This window comes from Chrysochloris asiatica, unplaced genomic scaffold (genome assembly GCF_000296735.1).
Source record: "Chrysochloris asiatica unplaced genomic scaffold, ChrAsi1.0 scaffold00145, whole genome shotgun sequence".
NCBI lineage: Eukaryota > Metazoa > Chordata > Mammalia > Afrosoricida > Chrysochloridae > Chrysochloris > Chrysochloris asiatica.
The window spans coordinates 5591429-5598745 of NW_006408663.1; the positions used below are offsets into that span (position 1 = coordinate 5591429).

At 36.1% G+C, this 7317-nt stretch overlaps 1 pseudogene; it reads left to right on the forward strand.

Annotated features, from left to right (window-relative positions):
* Positions 1-791: 791 nt before the first annotated feature.
* LOC102836236 lies at positions 792-1105 on the forward strand (annotated as a pseudogene).
* Positions 1106-7317: the final 6212 nt, after the last annotated feature.

The following is a 7317-nucleotide window of genomic DNA, read 5'->3' on the forward strand; positions in this document are numbered from 1 at the left end:
TTTGGTGACATGCCTATTCAAATTCTTTGCCATTCTTTGGCTGGGTTCTTTGACTTTTTGAGGTTGTTATTGAAATTTGAAACATATAGAAATACTTTCTATAAATGATGGCAAGTAAAAGAAGCATTGATTGCTATTATGAGTTGGAACCATCTCCACGGCACCTAGCTACCACCACTCTGGTTCTAGTTCATACATGAACAAAATTATTCTAAATAAAGCATGTTTAAATGTGTCTCTCTGAACAGTGAAAGACTGCAGACGCGAGACAAGTTCTCTCAGTACTATACTTCTCTTAGTCTTAGTGAGGTGCCTTTTAAAAATCTAATCAAACGGTAACTTCCACAGGAGTCTGCTGGGCCAACTCAGTTCAAGGCATCAAGGTCAACTCAGAAGGTTACGGTGGCTTTTTTTTTTTTTTTTCATAGTCCAAGAGATAATCTTGATAGGTGACATGTTTAAGCATGTCTCTGAAATCAGTGGATGGCTACAGACAAGCTCACTGAATAATACAACTGTCTTAGTTTCATTAGGTGCCTTAAAATAAACAGAGAACTAATAATTTTTGTGCCATGAAAAGCAAGAAATGATTTTGAGGTCAACAATGGTATTAAATTTTAAAGAAAACTCAAGTGGTCATCTTCCAAAATCGTTGAAACTTTGCAATAAGTTTAAGGAATGCTGCCCCACATAAAATAAAATTTTTTAGTTGCAGCGGGTCATGCAGCGGGTTTTTATGAAGGTGACATTCAGCCAGGCATTGTGGGAAACAGACTTTCCATCCTAGAACCATGGGGCAGTTTAGCCATAACCCAGTGGAGAAGGTTCTGGCAATGGTAACGCTGCTGTGACTTACTCGAAGCCTTAATTGGCCACATTTTGGCATCATACCAAGGTGGAGCTGTTTCCTCCATCCCCTGCTAAGATTTTCTACAGCTATTCAGAGCTTGACAAAAATAGTCAATAGTGCCAAAACTGGTCGCTTCAAACAGCTCACAGCTAAGGAAACTCTGCTGAATGGTTTGGTGGCCACTGATGTGTATATATATGGCTTTATATTGGCAGGATCACAGGCAAGTGTTGCATCATTGGCTATGATGTTTGAAGACCAATCTTTACCCTCTGATTATATTTGATTTACTATTTGTTCTTGGATTGTCTGTGACCAGACTACTATCTGAACATAATAGAAAATTATGAAATAAAAAATATAAAGAAATAAACATATATATATTTTAAAGAAAGTCAGGAAGACCTCAAAAATGAATCAAAATAAAGAGGACTTAACCTCAATGAATGAAGAAACTGTAGCTGAAGTCCAGAAACTGGTGATAGAAGACTGTAGGATTGCCACTGATGCATTAGTTACTGAAGCTGGAATCTCACACAGTTCAACATTTTCAATTTTAAGCTAACCTCTTGATCTTAGCAAGCTTTTGAATGGATGAGTACCAAAAGAGTTGTGAAAAAATTAGCTCAAAGAGTTGACCTTTTCATCAGTCATTTAAGCAAGATGGAAGTGAACAGAGACAATTTTATGAACAGAATCATAATGAGAGACAAGTCTTAATCCGGAAGCAAGGTCCATTCAAATAGGTGGCTTTTGAGGGGATCTGCTGAACCACTTAAATTCAAGGCAGTTTTGGCAGTTGTCTTTTGGGATTCTTATGGGTTAATCTTGAGAGCATATCTTGAAGGACACAGGATGATCAGAGGAGCTTATTTTGAAGTTTTATAAGAAAACTGAAATGTGCATTGATGAGAAAAATGTCAGGGAAGTTTTACCAAGGGATTTTCTTCCCTTCACATCAATGCACTTGATCATTCGTTCAGGGTAGCAAAGACAATCCGGTGACAATTTTATTGGGAAACCTTACCCTAACGACCCTACAGACCTGATAACACCCTTCAGACTTGAAAAGCAAGAGGATATGATCCCTTGAGGATGGCAAAACTGCTGTTTGGCCTGGTGCAAATTGAAGAGTGAAAACTTCTTCCAGGAAGGATTAAAAAAGTAGAAATACTGCCTCCAGAAGTTTGTAGACCTAGATGGAGGATATGATGTGGAAAAAAAAAAAAAAAACACCCAAAACTTCAAATTTTATTATTTTTTGTTTATATGATTTTATAGCAGTATTTTTGACTTACTTTATTATTTATTACCGATTATTTATTATGAGTAGATACAGCAGTTTTTGTAAGGTTGATCATGGGCAGGATGTATCTCCTGAAGGTCCAGGTAATTCTTCAAAAAAGAATGATGTCTAGGGCAAAATTCACTGCTCTAAACTACTTACTGGGAAGCATGATATCTCTATAGGATGAGCATTGTACTGTGAACCACAAGATCAACAGATTGAGCCCTCCAGCTTCTGTCAGGAGCAAGGTGAGTCTTTCTATTCCTACAAAAATTTATAGCTTCAGAAACCTTAGATAAGGTCTCTATGAGTTGAAACCAATTCAATGGCAATTAGCATCACCACCAGCACCAAACTGCTTATTAGATTGTTGTTTTACATGACAGTGACTTTAGGAATGTAGTTTCTCATAGATTCATGGTTGAAAAGGACATCTAAGGGCAAATGCTCTTGGGTAAGTCAACCTAAGTCCAAAGACCCTGAAATCTGGATTCCAAGAGAATTAAAAGGATTTATCAGCTTCTTCAGACTCTCTGCTCTATCTCTTTAGCTGAGAGAACCCACCAAACTCCAGCTAGTTTCTGTCTCTCTGTATTATCAGCTGAATGTGCTCATCCAGTAAGTTAACAAATTACCTCACTTATTTCTCATCCTCAGAGATCTGTGTTCTCTCTTTCCTGATATACAGTGTCATAAAACCCAGTTTCAAACATTTTATCTTGGGAGATTGTTCCAGGTCAGTGAGTAAATCTGGTCACTGTTACTTCATATGTACAGAAGTGGAAATCATTGAAAGCTGATATTATGTGATTTTTCCACCTCATTAACATAAATTAAATCTAGAAAGTTCATTTATTTTACACAGGTTATGCTGCTGGTAAATAGCTCAGCTGGTCCTGGAACTAACAACCCAATATTTATCCTACACAGCTGTCAACCTCCAAAAATCCACTTTATAAAATTTTCAATGTACTCATATGTATATTTCAGCACATATGTACAACTACGATAATTTTTGATGTCTGATAACTTCATTTCAAGTAATTCACACATATTCCAGTAAAAAATTAGTCAGCGCAATGTTATGATTTTGCAGAGAAGGTCTATTTCCATCTGAATGTCTACTGTAAATTTCTACTGCTTTTATAATGTAAATTTACCATTACCTAATGTGTTACAGAGCTAACAGATCTAATTTTTCCAAGTTTTTCCAACACTAATCTTACAAAGCTGTCAGCTATATGTTTATTTTACATCAAGCATACCCTAGAAGGTGAAAACTTATACACATATTTATGATATTTTATGCTGAGATAATGCTTAAATTAACACATAGGAAGATGTAATTTTATTTGCATATTTTAACATTATGAGAAATTATATCTGCCATATTTATTGGTAAAAACTATGATTGATTCTTCTAAAAAAAAGTAGAATTGGTTTATTTTTGTGTGTTATTGACAAGTACAATACATTAATAGCTTCATTCTGAGGAAACCACTCAGTGCTAAAGAAAATATATGTATCATAGGATTACTCTTGTTGTTAAGTGCTGGCAAGTCAGTTCTGATGCACAGTGGTCTTGTATAGGGCTTCTGGGGGAAAACTGATGGGTTTGAACTGTCGACCTTGAGGTTAACAGTCCAGTGTTTATCCTACAACACCACACCAGTACTCATAGGACAGTTTCTGGGAAATTATATGTGTACACAAAAAATATTTGTTGAATGAATGGATAAATATAGCCATGCTTTTTCAAAGGCTTGACTGTACCTTTTTTCCTTTATTTTAATTTAAAAAGTATTCACTAAATTCCTTGCAAGTACCAGGTACTGCACTGCTAATCTTTTTGTACCGTGGCAACTTGCATGTTGCTGTGATTCTAGAGGCTATACCACTGATACTTAAATACCAGCAGGGTCATCCATGGTGGACAAGTTTCAGCTAACCTTCCTCATGAAGACAGTCTAGAAGAAGGAGAGACAAACTACTTCTAATATTTAATCACTGAAAACCTTATGAATAGCAGTTGAACACTGTCATATAACATGAGAATACTGAACATTGAAGCATGATGAAGAGCACCAGAATATTGTCAGATATAGTGCCAGAAGATGAGTCCCTCAGGATGGAAGGAACTCAAAATATGTCTGGGGAAGCGCTGCCTCCTCAAAGTAGAGTTGACTGGGATGATACAAATGGAGTAAACCCTTCAGGATCTTCATTAGCTGATGGGGCACAACTCAAAGAGAAACATCTGTGAATATCCATTAATATTTAAATATGAAATGTGCAAAGTATGAAGCTAGAAAAATTAGAAATTGTCAAAAATGAAATGAAATGCAGAAGCATCAATATTATTGAACTGAAATTAGTCATTTTGAATCTGACAATCACATGGTTTACTATGATGGGAATACAAATTGAAGAGGAATTTCTTTGCAGTCATCATCAAAAAGAACATTTCAAGATCTGTTTTGAAGTACAATGGTGTCTGTGATAGGATAATGTCTATAAACCTGGAAAGAAGATCGGAGTCCTGGTGTGGTGATGTGGGAAAATGCACTGGACTACACGGTCAGTTTGAACTACAAGGTTGGCAGTTCAAATTCACCAGCCTCTCCTTAGAAACACAGCACAGGGTAACTATGAGTTGGAACTGACTGTATGGCACTTAATAGCACCACCATGGACAACAATGAAGACCAGTTAATACTACTATTATACAAATTTATACACTAACCAGTAAAGCCAGTGATGATGAAATTGAAGAATTCTACCAGCTTTGTCAAGGAGCACTGGTAGTGTAGTGGTTAGGAGTTGGGCTGTTAACTTCACAGTCAGCAATTTGAAACTACCAGTCATTCCATGGGTGAAAGACAAGACTTTTCTGCTCCCATACATATTTACAGCCTTGGAAACCAGATTCAGGGTCACTATGAGTCAGAAATGACTCCATGGCACATCACCACAGCCAGCTTCTTCAGTCTGAAATTGATCAAACATTCAGTCCAAGATGTATTGATATTTACTAGTGATTGGAATGCAAAGACTGGAAATAAAAAGGAATGATCAGTAGTTGGAAAATAAGGCCTTTGTTGATAGAAATTATGTTGGAAATTGCATGATAGAATTTTTCAAGACCAATGACTTCCTCACTGCAAATACATTTTTTAAACAACATAAAAGATAACTATACACATCGACCTTACCAGATAAAATGCACAGGAATCAAATTGACTACATCTGTGGAAAGAGCTAGTGGAAAACCTTTATATCATAAGCCAAAACAAGGACAGGGGCCAGACTTTGGAACAGACCATCAAGTACTCATATCTAAGTTCAGGCTAAAGGTGAAGAAAATAATAATAATAAAAAAGTCCACAAGAGCCAAAATATGACCTTGAATATGTCCCCTCCCCCCAAAAAAAATTTAGAGATCATCTGAAAAACAGATTTGATACATTAGACACTAAATACTGAAAACCAGAGGAATTGTGGGATGAAATCAAGAACAACATGCAGGAAGAAAAACAAAATGTCATTAATAAGAACAAAAAATAAATAAAAGGCCAAAATGGATGTCTGGAGACATCTGAAACTTGCTTTCCAGTGTAGAGATGCTAAGACAAATGGAAGAAATGAGGATGTAATAATGCTGAATAGAAAATTTCAAAGAACAGCTCAAGAAGACACAGTCAAATATTATAAGGAAATGTGCAAAGACCTGGAATTAGAAAACCATAAGGGAAGAACAGGCTCAGCATTTCTCAAGTTCAGAGAACTGAAGAAAAATTCTAGCCTTGACTTGCAATATTGAAGGATTCTATGGGCAAAATATTGAATGGTGCAGAAAGCATAAAAAGAACATGGAAGGAATACAAAGAGTCAATGTACATTTCAAGAGGTAGCATATGATCAAGTACCAAAGATACTGAAGAAAGAAGTCCAAGGTATATTGAAGGTATTGGCAAAGAACAAGGCCCTGGGAATTGATGGAATACAAATTGAAATCTTTCAACAAATTTATGAAGCACTAGAGGCACTCATTTATCTAAGCCAAGAAATTTGGAAGATAGCTACCTGGCTAACTGATTGGAAAAGATCCATTATTTGTGCCCATTACAAAGAGAGGTGATCCAATAGAATATGGAAATCATCAGATAATATCATTAGTATTACATGCAAGTAAAATTTTGCTAAAGATGATTTAAAAATGACTGCAACCATTTTTGAACAGCGAACTACCAGAGATCTAAGTTAGATTCAGAAGAGGATATGGAACAAGTAATATGATCACTGATGTCCAATGGATCTTGGCTGGAAGCAGATAATGCCAGAAGGATGTTTACCTGTGCTTTATTGACTACAGAAAGGCTTTGGACTGTTTGGATCATAACAAGTGATGGACAACATTGTGGAAAATGAGTATTCCAGAATGCTTAATTTTGCTTATGAGAAACCTGAACACAAGACAAGAGGCAGATGTTCAAAAAGAACAAGGGAACACTGAATTTTTTTAAATTAGGAAGGTGTGCAATAGGGTTGTATTCATTCACCATCCTTGTTCTGTCTGTATGCTGAACAAAGAATCTGAGAAACTGGATTAGATAAAAGAATGTGGCATCACAATTGGAGAAAGACTTATTAACAGCCTATGATACTCAAATGATGCAACATTTATTGTTGAAAATGAAGAGGATATAAAATACCTACCATTGAAGATCAAAGACCACTCTCTTTGGTATGGGCTGCACCTCACTGTAAAGAAAACAAAAGTCCTCATAATGGACTAATAAATGATATCAAGATAAATGGAGAAAAGATTGAAGTTGTCAAAGACTTCATTTTGCTTGGATCAGCTATCAACACTCATGGAAGCAATAGTCAAGAAATCAAACGATGTATTGCATTAGGAAAATCTGCTGCACAAGACCTCTTTAAAGTGTTGAAGAGCAAAGATGTCAGTTTGAGGACTAACGTGTGCCTGATCCAAGCCATAGATTTTCAATAACGTCATATGGATGTGAAAGTTGGACAGAGAATTAACGCATTTGTGTATGGTTTTGGAGGAGAATATTGAAAGTACCACTAAAAGAACAATCACATTTGTTTTGGAAAAAGGACAGCCAGAATACTCTTTGCAAGCCAGGGTGGCCAGACTTCACTTTTATGAATC